The sequence below is a fragment of the Maylandia zebra genome, linkage group LG11 (genome assembly GCF_041146795.1).
Source record: "Maylandia zebra isolate NMK-2024a linkage group LG11, Mzebra_GT3a, whole genome shotgun sequence".
NCBI lineage: Eukaryota > Metazoa > Chordata > Actinopteri > Cichliformes > Cichlidae > Maylandia > Maylandia zebra.
This window is the reverse complement of record NC_135177.1, coordinates 8191385-8208291: the sequence shown is the minus strand read 5'-3', so window position 1 is coordinate 8208291 and position 16907 is coordinate 8191385. Positions and strand designations below refer to the sequence as shown.

At 43.6% G+C, this 16907-nt stretch overlaps 1 protein-coding gene across 3 annotated transcripts in view; it reads right to left on the bottom strand.

The window, feature by feature from the left end:
- im:7147486 (uncharacterized) overlaps window positions 1-16907 on the bottom strand; it is a 38656-nt gene that overhangs the window by 8306 nt on the left and 13443 nt on the right. The window contains exon 1 of one of the 3 annotated variants that reach the window (XM_012921538.4): window positions 2690-2936. The exons of the other annotated variants lie outside the window; for them this stretch is intronic. The gene's annotated coding sequence lies outside the window, so the exon portion shown is untranslated. Of the gene's footprint in view, window positions 1-2689; window positions 2937-16907 lie in introns of those variants that run through there. 3 annotated transcript variants of the gene reach the window in all.

Here is a 16907-nt window from a genome sequence, read left to right as displayed (position 1 = left end):
AATAGAGATTGAAAATGTGACGTCATTCAGGGGTAAAACCGCAAAGAATTCTGGGAACTCGTGGCAAGAGGTACTAGCGCACGCAGGCTTTCAATTGAAATCAGTTACACAGCGATAAAAAGAAACACAAAAAAATGGCAAGAAGCTGCTGTATTATTAACTGCAATAGCCGGTTGTATGACAGCCACGGGAAGCCGACGGGTAAAGAGATCGGTTGTTATCGGATTACGTCATTGAAGAGAAATTGTTCGAGCCATGTTTCCGAAGTAACAAAGAGGCGACGGATGGCCTGGATTGCAGCCCATCAAAGACCAAATATAACGTCCCAGAACACTCCAGCTCACAGGTTAGTCTGCTCCAAGCATTCCCACAAAGGTCAGTGTTTTGTAGTAGTTAATACGTCATTTTTCATAACATAATTGGTGATATAGGTTACAAGCAAGTCTGGCGCTGAACAGAAATTGTCGCGCTATGCTCCTTTGTTTATTGTGCATAAATAATGAATTGTCTTGACACAATATTGCGTTTCGCTTCTGTTATTATGGTACATTGACAAAAACATATACTTTTATTCACAGGATAAAACAGTTTTTTGTATCACTAATTGCGCAGTAGGATTACAGCATACAATATTATTGTCACTGCTACATTTCTGTAATGCGAACCAGAAATTATTTCCACTACTAATTAATTACCGTTGAGCTCAAAGGTCTTATTAATAAACTGTTAACGAATGTGTATTTATGAAAACGATTTGTGAGACTGGTAAACTTACAATATGTACGATGGTCTTTCGTTCTACACGGTGCATTTCAAGGTCCTGTACCCATCCGTCGGTAAACTGTACCTGGGCTTGTTGCAGTGACCTGAAGTTACTAAAAACTTCATGAGTGCATGCACTCACTCCAAGAACCGTATAATTATAAATATGAGCGTGGTGAAAGTTGGGCAGCACGCTAACGTCTTTTGTCCACTCTGTGTGCTCGTAAGGGTCTAAACCTTTCACTCCTTTGATTTTTTCCTCGTATCTTTTCTTTGACTTTTCATCAAGTCTGTCTTTGTACGGACCGGCATTGTTCTCCTTCGTTTTGTACATTCCTTTTTTGGGGGGGGGCAAAGAAAAAGCAAGAAGGTATTGGAACCGGAGAATGAACGTTTTGCGGTGCTGCAAATGCTCGCATTTGATGCGGTACTTGAATTGTTTTGCCACGAGTTCCCAGCATGCAATGGGCGAAAGTCACGTGGTCTGTCAATCTCTATACAGTTGTGTTGGTCACTCTAGCACGACAATACGCCCAAGCTGATCTCAATAGTGCTCGGTGAGGTTGAGGCCAGAACTGCAGGGATCCTCTCACTTCTAAATTGTGGAAGTAGTCTCTGATAAACCCTGCTCTGTGGTGTTGTCATCTTAGATGACATCTTCTCATCAGTCCCAGACTAGGTTTGGCACGTTTTTTTCCCCACGGGCGCAACTTATATACTCAATTCTGCTGCTCAACCCGCAAATGCAATTTCCAAACAAATAATAATGGATTGGATTTATATAGCGCTTTTCAAGGCACCCAAAGCGCTTTACAATACCACTATTCATTCACTCTCACATTCATACACTGGTGGAGGCAAGCTACAGTTGTAGCCACAGCTGCCCTGGGGCAGACTGACAGAAGCGAGGCTGCCATATCGCGCCATCGGCCCCTCTGGCCATCACCAGTAGGCAAGTAGGGTAAAGTGTCTTGCCCAAGGACACAACGGCCAGGACAGAGAGCCCAGGGATCGAACCGGCGACCTTCCGGTTACAGATGCGATTCCCAACCCCCTGAGCCATGGTCGCCCCATTTAAATATGGCACCATTTAAGGGAAAATAAATATGCTTTCCAACAATATCAGATTTATTGCCAAGAAGCATTAAAACAAACAAATAATTAACCAAAGAAGTTTCCTTACTTTCTGTACTGAGCTTTAATTTAATGTGCATTTTTATGTGGCAAAGAATGGATGAAACCTAAAAACTGCCACAGATTTCACTCAAAAACAAAAAAGGTTAATGTCATTGATATGATATTAATTCTAGGGAAACATTAACCATAAAGTGTTTCCTCTATGTGCAACACAATAACTTTAAAAATGTTATTAATTAAAGTAATGACACATAATCATGTTATGAATATTTTGAATATTTGAAGTTCAAGCATGAGGAGGCCAGTCTGACTTGCTGCTTGCATTATCGGACTATAAACAAGAAGATCAACCACAGCCAAGACACTCAATGCAAGGTGAGCATAAATATGCACACTGACAGGGTCGTTACTAAGTAATATAAGAATAATAGCGTTACCTGTGTAAGTTGGTTTGCTAATGCTGGACGCACTGCTAACAAACACAGCTACAATGTTTTGCCAACTTACTTTTGCACTAACAAATGCTTAAACAGCTCCAACTGACGCATATGAGAGCTTTTGCTAGCTCCGATAGCTAGCTTGACATTCGCGCCCACCGTACATAAACAGTGTCTAGCTGAAACACCTCAAAGGGGGTTTGCTAGTGAAAGCTAACCAGGAGGAGGTGCCCGGCCACGTTCCCGAGTAGGCCCAAGAAATGAATAACTAACTAACGCTCGCAAGCTAGCTACCATGACCTACGAAGCAGCAGCTCCACAGAAACCGCCCGTTTCTATCTTCACGTACTCACCAGTCACAGGAGCGCGAACGTTTTCTGCAGACGAGGAATCACAAAGGCTGGGAACAAGGAGAGGAAATGGCTCGGTAGACATCTGTCCACGCAAAGAACGAACTCTCAAGGGAAGGGAAGGAAAGCTCAGCTCAACCCAGCTCTATGGTGAACAAATGTGATGCTGTGCCAGAAGGTAGAGCACTGAGCGGAAAGCTGCAGCTGCAGCAAGCGCGGAAGGGGTTGCACCGCGCGTGCGCAGTTAACGGAAAGCCTCTAGCAGCGCCTACCCTGTGCACCCATGGCCGCGTGCCGGATTGGCTCTGTATCTGTACTAGAGTTCAGATTGCATATGAAGCACAGAGTCCCACAAAACAACACACTACACACCGAGATCTGTAGAAATTTTACACTCAGCAAATGTTCACTTTTTAAAAAAAAAGGTGAATTAAGTATCACTATCAAAGTGTTGATTTCAACACTTTTTCAGGGTTTTTTTAATAGCTCCACACGCTCCAGATGTAAATTAACACTTTCAAAATAGTTAAATATTTAACACTATTAATGAAAATTAAGGTACAATATACAAACTTAAATCTGAAACATTGTACAAGCTTTGCATATAAAGTTGTTTGTGAAATTTAAACTCAGATATTTTTAATAATTCACCTTTCCTCACTTTACAGTACTGACTGCATGATAATGGTTATTAAAAAAGGGATTTTCTACCAAAAGTATATCACTTATTTGACAAAAGATAGGCATATTTTCTTCCATGGTACTGCAAACAACAAGTCCAGCTTTATATTCTAAACTATCAACTTTAACGCAAGTAGTTGAGAAAAGCTCTTTTGAACAAATCATTTTAAGAACTTAATTGCTGACCACATTCTTGTCTCTGACAGAAAAACATTTAATTGGCCCAAATTCATTTTGTTTTAGGGTGAAGGTTTCCTGGTGATAAGCACTGATGCTTTTTAGCATGTGATTTGGTTGCATTTTTGAAATGTTTATAAAAATCTTTAAACACCTTCACTTTGGCTTCAAACCTCATACTCCACATGTGTAATAAGGGGCCAATTTTACTAACAGAAGATGGGTAATGGCTCATAAAATGATGCTTAGGTATCAAGTCTCTATGTAGATACAAGTATTTAAATAGTATGTGGGGTCAACAATCAAATGCTATAAATATATATATATTAGGGGTGCAACGATACACAAAATTCACGGTTTGGTTCGATACTTTGGTGTCACAGTTTGATATTTTTTCGATACAAAAAAATGTTCATGCCTCTTTAATTTGTCATTTATTAAAATTATAAATATATATTTTAACTCAAAAGTACAGTTTTTAAATTTAATGTTGCTGAAACAACAAAGTAATAAAAAAAATAAATCTATCTGATCGAGAAATCACTCATCTTTGGAAAATAGAGTTTATTTCAGAGAAATGGCTCTTTCCAAAATAAACTGCAATTCTATTGTATTGGCTGTATTGAATTGAATACAAGTACCCTTTAATTTCTGAGGAATTTTACAGTAAATCTGGATGAAACTGGGCACACAGGTACAGTAGGTGTCCCAGAGGAGGAATGTGTTGAAAGTTGGACATCAACTACTCAGGATGATTTTTAATGAATTTTTGAAAATTGACATAATTCTATTGTATTGACTGTATTGAATTGAATACAAGTAACCTTTAATTTCTGAGGAATTCTACAGTAAATCTGGATGAAACTTGGCACACAGGTACAGTAAGTGTCCCAGAGTAGGGATGTGTTGAAAGTTGGACATCAACTACTCAGGATGATTTTTAATGAATTTTTGAAAATTGACATAATTCTATTGTATTGGCTGTATTGAATTGGATACAAGTACCCTTTAATTTCTGAGGAATTCTACAGTAAATCTGGATGAAACTGGGCACACAGGTACAGTAGGTGTCCCAGAGGAGGGATGTGTTGAAAGTTGGACCTCAACTACTCAGGATGATTTTTAATGAATTTTTGAAAATTAACATAATTGTAGTGTATTGGCTGTATTGAATTGGATACAAGTACCCTTTAATTTCTGAGGAATTCTACAGTAAATCTGGATGAAACTGGGCACACAGGTACAGTAGGTGTCCCAGAGGAGGGATGTGTTGAAAGTTGGACCTCAACTACTCAGGATGATTTTTAATGAATTTTTGAAAATTAACATAATTGTAGTGTATTGGCTGTATTGAATTGGATACAAGTACCCTTTAATTTCTGAGGAATTCTACAGTAAATCTGGATGAAACCTGGCACACAGGTAGAGTAGGTGTCCCAGAGAAGGAATCTGTTGAAAGTTGGACCTCAACTACTCAGCATGATTTTTAATGAATTTTTGAAAATTGACATAATTCTATTGTATTGACTGTATTGAATTGAATACAAGTACCCTTTAATTTCTGAGGAATTCTACAGTAAATCTGGATGAAACTTGGCACACAGGTACAGTAGGTGTCCCAGAGTAGGGATGTGTTGAAAGTTGGACATCAACTACTCAGGATGATTTTTAATGAATTTTTGAAAATTGACATAATTCTATTGTATTGACTGTATTGACTGTATTGACTGTATTGTATATAAATGTACTGTAATTTCAGAGGAATTCTACAGTAAATCTGGCTGAAACTTGGCACACAGGTACAGTAGGTGTCCCGGAGGAGGGATGTGTTGAAAGTTGGACATCAACTACTCAGGATGATTTTTCATGAATTTTTGAAAATTGACATAATTGTAGTGTATTGGCTGTATTGCATTGGATACAAGTACCCTTTAATTTCTGAGGAATTCTACAGTAAATCTGGATGAAACTTGGCACACAGGTACAGTAGGTGTCCCGGAGGAGGGATGTGTTGAAAGTTGGACATCAACTACTCAGGATGATTTTTCATGAATTTTTGAAAATTGACATAATTGTAGTGTATTGGCTGTATTGCATTGGATACAAGTACCCTTTAATTTCTGAGGAATTCTACAGTACATCTGGCTGAAACTTGGCACACAGGTACAGTAGGTGTCCTAGAGGAGGGATGTGTTGAAAGTTGGACCTCAACTACTCAGGATGATTTTTAATGAATTTTTATATAAAGCGAAAAGGCGCTACCGTAAAGACTGGTGTAAAAGCGCAAGGAAATTTATGCGGCGGATAGGAGGCGGCTGGCTTGACCGCGGCTCACAAATGACGGCTCACTTTACCGCGGTCAAAATAAAAGCTATACTATACGCTTCTTCTGGGCTATATTCTCAGCAGCATATTAAACATATCAGGCCCCATAAGGAGAATCATGTGCTAATGGCTGTCTAAATGACTCGGGTAAAGTTTGTAGCATGCGTGCTTGTTGTTTTTGTCTGATTCCACTTGTCTTTGCACTAGGGTGATGTCGGCATAAATGTGCAGTCATATTCATTGTGTTCCCACTAGTGCTGTCAGCGTTAATCTGAAATGACCTTAACGCCACAACACGGCGGATCGCCCCGTGCGTGGGGCTGGACGGCCAACACCTTAACGAGCTAACTGCGCTAACGCACTAGTTCCCACCAATGTAATTGAGCATTGCGTGGCACATCCGACATAGTGTTTTACTTTTGTCCATGACGCGCTTACCTTCAGGGTCATACATCACATGAAAACCAAAATAGTTCCAAACGCCAGATCTGAATTAGGGTGGAGGAGGTTCAATTTGCCATGTTGCAAGGAGAGTAGAGCTGGGCGATAGAACGATAACGATATATATCGCGATATAACTTTTACTCGATAGAGAAATTAAACTATCGCGATAGACCTCGCCGCTCCACCACAACCACCCACACATGCAGGGCCTTGGAGTAGGGGTATGTCACCAGGGTGCAGAGGAGGCTACCCCCCCCCCCCCCCCCCCCCCCCCGTCCCCTTCTAGCTGCCTCTGCCTCAATTTTATCCCACAACTTAGACATTCACATTACTCACACTCTCATTACACATACATATAGGATCTTGGGGGTGGGCACGATACACGGAGTCCAATTTACCATCAGGGTGTACACCTCACCCCTGGCGTTGTTGCCCACCTCTCAATTTTGAATACACGTAGACATTGAGGGCTAGCAGGAGGGACTATGCGCTTACCTGCTGCTCTCTGGCAGGTAGCTCCATGCCTTCCTGGGTTTTAATTGCACCTTAGAACACACATGCATCAACACTACAATGAGCGGGTGGAGGGAGGTTTGGAGTCTTCTCTCACCCCCGTTCTCTGCGGCCTGCTGGAGCGGGGGGGCTAGGAGGAGTTGGCCGTCCGACTGCGGTCTGGAGTGTGGGGCCTCCCTGCTGCTGCGGAGTCGGGGCGGTCTGCCTCTCCCCACCGCAGGGAAAAGGATAACACCACCTGGGTCTGGGTGCAGTTCCCCCCTCCAGGGGCAAGGGTACCTAGACCCGGTTCGTAGAGTACGCTTGGGGAGTGTGATCGTGTGTACAGCGTCTCTTTATGTCTGTCTCCACGTTGGTTGAGTGTGGAGTAAGTGCATATGAGAGCATGAGGGTGGGAATGGATGTTTGTATCTGTGTGTGCCTGTATGTCTGTGTCTATATGTCAGGTTGGGTATCAGACGCCACCTCTCTGGGGACATCTTAGGCCCTCCAAGGTTTGGAGGCCTATCTCCACCCACCACTTCCCCTGCCAGTGGCGGACTCCCTCAGGTGTCGGTGCGTTGGTGGTTCTTTGTGTCTGGGGGTGGGCGTCCGGGTACACACCGGCTCACTCCTTGGCGGCCGCTTATCGGGGCCTGGAGCCTGGGGCTCGCTCGGGCCACTTCGGAGGTGGGGTGCCACCGGCCTCTCGGCCTGGGGCTCGGTCACTTAGGCACGGCTGGCTGCCGGCGGAGCTCACGGGCGCGTCACTGCAACTCCCCCTGGCTTCTGCTCCGCGGCTGCTGAGTGAGCACTCATCTGGGACTCTCCTCAGCTCTTTCTGGGACAGTGGCGCGGCTGCCCCTCTGTTGGTCTTCCTTGGTCTCTTGTGTTCTGGGGGCCTCTGGATGTCTGGAGTTTTGATCTCCTCCATACCTGCTTCATGCCCTGGAGGACGGGGCTGTGGCCCCCCCACACTCCCTAGCAGATCGTTACATGGAGAAACCTTTGGAATACAAGCATGCTGATCCACACAGGTATGCACACAGGTGTACACACGGGTATTCACAGACGCGGACTACAGCTTTCTTGGCTGCTGCCTCAAAGCACATTGTGCGCTGTCTATCTTGCGTGCTGCACAATATCGTTTATTATTTAGTATCTACTGATATCTACTGCTAGCTAGTTTATTGTGATGGTGCCGTGTTTTTTATTATGTTGCTCTTTGTTGTTTGCTTTCTCAGGTGACCCAGGTGTTTTGTTTTGTTTTTCTTTCTTCCCCCCCTTCTCACAGTCTCTTCTCCCCTTTGGTTTTCTTTCTCTCCCTCTCTTTCTTTCATTCTTTCTCCCTGTCCTATCCCCCAATCATGTCTGTCCCGTTTGTAGCAACTGAAAATAAAATAAATTCATAATTATAATAAAGGTCAATCAAATGGACCAATATGGCAAGGCCATGATGATCCACTTGGTAAAATAAATCCGCTTGGCATCTTTCTTGGCCTTAAGACAACAATTCTGATGGCTAAAGATCCAAACGAGACACAAAAAAAAAAAGAAAAAAAAGAAAAAAAAAAGAAAAAGGTCAGCCAATCCAAATTACGTAGCGCAGAGCCGAATCAATCACAGCCGCAGCGTCACGTCGCGTGACTTGTTATGTACAGCACAAGTGCCAAGCCGCACATGTGTATTTGTTTGGGAAGCAGCCAGCCATCGTACCGCCCGGGTAATGGAGGAAATGAGTGTGCCGACTAGAAAAATCAACCGAGCGTGACCGAAGGTTACCGAAGAGAAAACAGATGATGGTTCCAATGCCGGAGAGATTGTCGAACGGAAGAGCCATAGAAGTTTCGTAGTGTGAAGGTATTTCGGCTATTTCAAGTCTGACAAAAAACAGAGTAGCGTGCACTGTAAATTGTGCCGAAAGCAAGTCTGGAAATACAATAAACTGGTGCATGCGTCACACTGTGCGCCACGTTATTGTTTCGGTGAAATGAATTTCTACAATACTGTTACTGTTAATTCTACTCTCTGCAGTGTTTAAATGCTTACATATACACACAGTTACTGTCCCTCCACACATACGACTCGGTTCTGCTTCTATGCCCCAGCTTTGTTTACTTTTTCCCACCGAGGCTTCTAGACTTCTGATTGGCCAACATTTCTGCACGGTTAGGAATCTAGCGCCACCTGCTGCTTTGGCATGTTCATAGCAGCGTTTTCCTTCATTTCTGCCTTTATGTGTGGACGGGATTAGTTTTTAAAACGAAAACGGAAAATCTCCGTTTTCAAAAATACCCGTGTACGTGTGGACGTAGCCTCAGTCTCTGACTGGAAGCGCTAATTCGTCATTCGGCTTTTGTCAGACTAAAGTAACTGTTAAAACTGTTTGAAAAGCTAAGCTATACAACAAGGAGAGATTGAGAATTTCCTTTTAGTTCTCAGTTTATTTGATATTGACAAAAGTTAGTCAGTTTTGTCTGTTCTTCTGTAAAACAAACTAAGATTTATTTTTAGAATTAATACTTTGTTTCTAAGTGGAATTGACAATTTAGTCTGTTTCATTTGTTCTATTTTGAAACTTAAACGCTTTAGCGGCTGTCTTTTGTGTAGTTTGCAATATTTGCCTTTATTTATCTGAAAAAGTCTCATGTTCCTTAAATACATCTACCCTGTTGAACTTCATCCATCCATTCGCGTCCGCTTAATGGATGAACTTATTATGGGAAATAAATATTTAAATAAAAACAAGCTGCTGATTATTTCACATTTTACTTGTGAGCAATGGCACATTTAAATCTTACAAATATAGTTATTTGGCTTATATCGTGATAGATATCGTTATCGCCTGAAATGGAAAAAACATATCGTGATATGAAAAAATGTTATATCGCCCAGCTCTAAAGGAGAGCTTAAATTCTGTCTCGCTAGCTTGCCCTGAGCACGAATATCGTTGCACCCCTAATATATATATATATATATATATATATATATTAGGGGTGCAACGATATTCGTATCGATATTGAACCGTTCGATACAGTGCTTTCGGTTCGGTACGCATATGTATCGAACAATACAACATTTGTAATTTATTTTATCAACTTTCCTTCTGACGATGCTGTCTGTGTTGAGCACTCAGTGAATCTGCGTTCGACTACTCCGCCTAGGCTGCACTGTCGAGCGCAGATCCACTGAGCGCTCAACACAGACAGCATAGTCAGGAGGAAGAGCGCAGGGCAAGCTAGCGAGACAGAAGTTAAGCTCTCCTTGCAAGATGGACCTCCCCCACCCTCATTCAGATCTGGCGTTTGGAATTATTTTGGTTTTCATGTGACGTATGACCCTGAAGGTAAGCGAGTCATGGACTAAAGTAAAACAGTATGTTGGATGTGCCATGCAATGCTTAATTACATTGGTGTGAACTAGTGTGTTAGCGCAGTTAGCTCGTTAACGTGTTAGCTGTCTAGCCCCATGCACGGGGCGATCGGCGGTAGCTCGTTAACGGAGATTTGCTGTGTTGTGGCGTTAAGGTCATTTCAACGAGATTAACCTGAAAGCACTAGTGGGAACACAACGAATATGACTGCACATTTACGCTGACATCATCCTAGTGCAAAGACAAAAACAACAAGCATGCTACTAACTTTAGCCGAGTCATTTAGACAGCTGTTAGCACGTGATTCTCCTTATGCTGCTGAGAATATAGCCCAGAAGAAGCGGATAGTATAGCTTTTATTTTGGAAAGAGACATTTCTCTGTAATAAACTCTCTTTTCCAAAGATGAGTGATTCCTCAATCAGATACAGGGCTTGCAAAATCGCTAGCCCGACGTCCCGGAGCTAGCGATCTTTCCAGTCGGGCTACAAAAATCTCTCTGCCCTGCCCGTCGGGCTATTGTAGGAAAAATATATGTCAATGCTTTTGCATTCTTTCAGAAATGTAGCTGGGTAATTATGTCATTGGCATCGGTGAGCCACTGTCAATATGAATTTGCGCTTGTTTTTTTGCTTTCACTTTGCAATGACAGCACTGATCTGTGAGTGATGATAATTTGTGCACCAATTCCTCTGACATCGTCTTATTAATCGTTAGCTTACTATGCAAACATGACAAGTGAAATCTCCCGCAGCAAGCTTAAACATGTGAGAGGTTGATCGCGCAGAGAATCGCTGAGCTTATGTGAGTGCGTGTGTAAAAGCAGCATGATATATATTTTAGTTCTGCTGAGCCAAATAAGACAGGTCAGGGTGAAGAATTGACAGCCAAAGAAAAGCTTACCACAAAACGGAGAAGTTATGACAAATGAGACTATAAGGCAAAAAGAAAGTGCAGCTTTATGGTTTCATGGACAAAATAATTTCTGTGGCTGCAATATGACGAGCTAAATAACCAGGGCTGCACATAAGTGGTCCGCAGGTGCGCATTCGCTGTCAAAATAAAAAACGCGCACAAGGGTTAGGGTTAAATTTAAAAACTGTACTTTTGAGTTAAAATATATATTTATAATTTTAATAAATGACAAATTAAAAAGGCATGAACTTTTTTTTTGTATCGAAAAAATATCGAACCGTGACACCAAAGTATCGAACCGAACCGAACCGTGAATTTTGTGTATCGTTGCACCCCTAATATATATGTATATATATATATCCAGAGATGGTACGAAAACTATGTTCATTATTTGAAGTAATCATAACAACAAATTCCAGTTTTTGTCTCCTGCAGGAATATTGTCACCAAAGAACAATGGGATGTTTCAAACAGGACACAGCATCTGAATATAATTCAAACCAATGCCCTCTCCGAAATAATCTTTGTTGGACTTTTTTATTTGTTCTAAAGATTCATAATCAAAACATAAATCCTGGAAGGCAAGTCATGTTCTGACATGACGAGTTGTATGAGATATTCAAAAAAGCTATTTGATGTCGTATAAGCTACACCCTCAAGAAGATCATGCATTAAATCAAATGAGTAGTTATTACAAACTGCATATACAGGGAGTGCAGAATTATAGGCAAATGAGTATTTAGTCCACATCATCCTCTTCATGCATGTTGTCTTACTCCAAGCTGTATAGGCTCGAAAGTCTACTACCAATTAAGCATATTAGGTGACGTGCATCTCTGTAATGAGAAGGGGTGTGGTCTAATGACATCAACACCCTATATCAGGTGTGCATAATTATTAGGCAACGTCCTTTCCTTTGGCAAAATGGGTCAAAAGAAGGACTTGACAGGCTCAGAAAAATCAAAAATAGTGAGATATCTTGCAGAGGGATGCAGCAGTCCCAAAATTGCAAAGCTTCTGAAGCGTGATCATCGAACAATCAAGTGTTTCTTTCAAAATAGTCAACAGGGCCGCAAGAAGCGTGTGGAAAAACCAAGGCGCAAAATAACTGCCCATGAACTGAGAAAAGTCAAGCGTGCAGCTGCCAAGATGCCACTTGCCACCAGTTTGGCCATATTTCAGAGCTGCAACATCACTGGAGTGCCCAAAAGCACAAGGTGTGCAATACTCAGAGACATGGCCAAGGTAAGAAAGGCTGAAAGACGACCACCACTGAACAAGACACACAAGCTGAAACGTCAAGACTGGGCCAAGAAATATCTCAAGACTGGTTTTTCTAAGGTTTTATGGACTGATGAAATGAGAGTGAGTCTTGATGGGCCAGATGGATGGGCCCGCGGCTGGATTGGTAAAGGGCAGAGAGCTCCAGTCCGACTCAGACGCCAGCAAGGTGGAGGTGGAGTACTGGTTTGGGCTGGTATCATCAAAGATGAGCTTGTGGGGCCTTTTCGGGTTGAGGATGGAGTCAAGCTCAACTCCCAGTCCTACTGCCAGTTTCTGGAAGACACCTTCTTCAAGCAGTGGTACAGGAAGAAGTCTGCATCCTTTAAGAAAAACACGATTTTCATGCAGGACAATGCTCCATCACACGCGTCCAAGTACTCCACAGCGTGGCTGGCAAGAAAGGGTATAAAAGAAGAAAAACTAATGACATGGCCACCTTGTTCACCTGATCTGAACCCCATTGAGAACCTGTGGTCCATCATCAAATGTGAGATTTACAAGGAGGGAAAACAGTACACCTCTCTGAACAGTGTCTGGGAGGCTGTGGTTGCTGCTGCACGCAATGTTGATGGTGAACAGATCAAAACACTGACAGAATCCATGGATAGCAGGCTTTTGAGTGTCCTTGCAAAGAAAGGTGGCTATATTGGTCGCTGATTTGTATTTGTTTTGTCTTTGAATGTCAGAAATGTATATTTGTGAATGTGGAGATGTTATATTGGTTTCACTGGTAAAAATAAATAATTGAAATGGGTATATATTTGTTTTTTGTTAAGTTGCCTAATAATTATGCACAGTAATAGTCACCTGCACACACAGATATCCCCCTAAAATAGCTAAAACTAAAAACAAACTAAAAACTACTTCCAAAAACATTCAGCTTTGATATTAATGAGTTTTTTGGGTTCATTGAGAACATGGTTGTTGTTCAATAATAAAATTATTCCCCAAAAATACAACTTGCCTAATAATTCTGCACTCCCTGTACTTAAGTAAATTTAGTGTGGAATTTTTTTTCAACCCTTATAAAGCCTTCAATTGTGGGTTTTCTTACAGAGACTGGCAATGCATTTCAAACACATCTTTTTCAGGAAGGATCATCCTCACTGTGTACCTTTTTGATGATCATTCTTCTAAATCAAACAAAGGTGACAGAAATGACTGCTACTGAATGACTATGGCGCCAGTGTGTACGGCAAGCCGTCTCTGGATCCGTCTTCCTGAGTGTTGTTTACTTTTTGCCTTACTACTTTCTATATGCTTTCCGGATGTTACTGCTCTAATTGCCTATGATCAACAAACTCTTTTAAATCTTCAACCCTTGAATCATCAAAAGCTGGATCTATATTGGAACTTAGGGAATTTTTCCCAGTCTCGAACGGATACTTCCGCCTGCACATACTACCTGCCTTTTTTTCCACCACACAAGAAACGATATAGGAAACGGGGTAAACAGAGTGGTTTTCGCGTTCGTATTAAAGCCTATTTAAAAGCACATGGAGTGATTAATTACCGCTCCATGATAGACATCTTGCGGCCCTCCCAGTATACTTTCAGACTGTGTTGTCATCGATGGATTCGCTATGCTGGCCAGCAAGCCCACTCGGTCCTACCAGTTGAGTGCCCACCTGTATGGAGCTGGAAGCGGGTCTCTGGAGGAGGTGTGGATCACAGCAGTCTTCGCCGGCTGGGACGTGCTCCTAGTAGCGTCCACATGGCTACACTCAGAATGGCTCTGCTAAACACTAGGTCACTGGTGAACAAGTCCTTCGTTGTAAACGACTTTTTTCTCGCGTCAAAGCTGGACGTCCTGTTTCTAACGGAGACCTGGATTCGCCATGGTGAGTCCTCTTCCCTTGTAGGAGCCATTCTTGGGTTAATACCTTATGTGGTCACTAGAGGTCACCTTTTTCTGTTTTGATTATGTAATGTAAAGGTATTTAAGGTAGACGCACGTAATCGGCGTCAGGTGTGTCATTGAGAAGGCAAACAGTTTGTGACCGTTGCGCTGTTATGCTAAGTCGATACAGAATAAAGACCAAAAAGGACAAGATACATACTGCTGGAGTTATTGGACTGTGAACTTAATTCATGCATACCAGTGACATCGCGTCACCCCCGTTAACGACCACCTCAGTGGCTTCAAGCGTAGGCTTAGCCTCTACATTAGAGTCACAAACTGCTTTTCTTGGGGGAAAAGTTTGTGCCAACTTCGCCGCGGTGTTTTGGAGACTCGGCGCAAACAGGACAATTAAAGTCTGAGTGATCTATCACCGCGGAGAGCTGAATGCCGTTTGGAAAAGTTACCGTGGAGGTTTCACGAGGAGCGGACAGCTGGACTAGCGGTCTGTCAACTGACGACGTGGAATGCTTGGCGATTGTTCCGTGGATGTTGGAGAGGACTTAGAATTCTTCATCGGAATCAGTACGGCGCCCAACGCAAGGTATGAGTAGCGCTACTAATAAATGGCCATTGATAAAAGTGTGCACACTTATTTAAGAAGACGTAATTCCAATGCATTGGTGGTCAACCCAAATAAAACTGATTTATAAACAAACTTTCGCATGTGCGCATAAACCCTCAATACTTGATAAATATTTGAGTTTTGGAACATTTGAACTATGGACACAAATAAAGCTGCTGACAGGCCCCCGGAGCCTGCTGCAGAATCAGCTGTGCAAAGTAGCAACGCCAGCAAGGCTGAGACACATCCAGAAAAGGAAAAACGAGTGGTGAAATTGACTGCTAAGGCACTTGCAGAGAGACTAGACAGACTGCAACGTGATAGAAAAGCTAAATTAAATAAAGCTAATAATTTAAAAGAGGTCACTGAGGCAGTTAAACAACTCCTTGGTGGCAGAGCCCCTGGTGTTGATGAGGTCTGCCCCGAGTTCCTGAAGGCTCTGGACGTTGTAGGGCTGTCCTGGTTGACACGCCTCTGCAATGTTGCGTGGAGATCAGGGGCAGTACCTGTGGACTGGCAGACCGGGGTGGTGGTCCCCATCTTTAAGAAAGAGGACCGGAGGGTGTGTTCCAACTACAGGGGGATCACACTCCTCAGCCTCCCTGGGAAAGTCTATGCCAGGGTGCTGGAAAGGAGAGTTCGTCCGTTAGTCGAACCTCGGATACAGGAGGAACAATGCGGTTTTCGTCCTGGTCGCGGAACACTGGACCAGCTCTTTATCCTCTCCAGGATACTTGAGGGTGCATGGGAGTTTGCCCAACCAGTCTACATGTGTTTTGTGGACTTGGAGAAGGCATTCGACCGTGTCCCTCGGGGTGTCCTGTGGGAGGTGTTGCGGGAATATGGGGTGTCTGGCCCATTGCTACGGGCCATTCGATCCCTATACAACCGTTGCAAGAGCTTGGTTCGCATCGCCGGCAATAAGTCGGACTCGTTCCCGGTGGGTGATGGGCTCCGCCAGGGCTGCCCTTTGTCTCCGGTTCTGTTCATAATTTTTATGGACAGGATTTCTAGGCGCAGCCAAGTGGCGGAGGGCTTTCGCTTTGGTGGCCTCAGAATCTCATCTCTGATTTTTGCAGATGATGTGGTTCTGTTGGCTTCATCGGGTGAGGGCCTCCAGCTCGCACTGGAACGGTTCGCAGCCGAGTGTGAAGCAGCGGGAATGAGGATCAGCACCTCCAAATCTGAGGCCATGGTTCTCAGCCGGAAAAGGGTGGAGTGCCCACTCCGGGTCGGGGATGAGTTCCTGCCCCGAGTGGAGCAGTTCAAGTATCTCGGGGTCTTGTTCGCAAGTGATGGGAGAAGGGAGCCGGAGATCGACAGATGGATTGGGGCTGCAGCTGCAGTAATGCGGACGCTGCACCGGTCCGTCGTGGTGAAGAGGGAGCTGAGTGTAAAAGCGAAGCTCTCAATTTACCGGTCGATCTACGTCCCTACCCTCACCTATGGCCACGAGCTGTGGGTAGTGACCGAAAGAACGAGATCGCGGATACAAGCGGCAGAAATGAGCTTCCTCCGAAGGGTGGCTGGCCTCTCCCTTAGAGATAGGGTGAGAAGTTCGGCCATCCGGGAGGGGCTCAGAGTAGAGCAGCTGCTGCTCCACATCGAAAGGAGCCAGCTGAGGTGGTTCGGGCATCTGACAAGGATGCCCCCTGGGCGCCTCCTGGGTGAGGTGTTCCAGGCATGTCCCACCGGGAGGAGGCCCCGGGGCAGACCCAGGACACGCTGGAGAGATTATATCTCTCGGCTGGCCTGGGAACGCCTTGGTATTCCCCCGGATAAGCTGGAGGAGGTGGCTGGGGAGAGGGAGGTCTGGGCCTCTTTGCTTAGGCTGCTGCCCCCGCGACCCGGCCCCGGACAAAGCGGATGAAGATGGATAGATGGATGGAATTTAAAAGAGAGTATAAGGGTCTCAATGGAAAAAAATGAAACTTCTATGATTCAAGCATCATTCAATGATTTTGTTGGTTTGTGTAATGAAGCAAAAACAATTCATGGTTCATTGATGTGTTTGTTACCAGATGATGAAAAAGAAAAGCATGAAACATGGTTTAAAGCAAAAACAA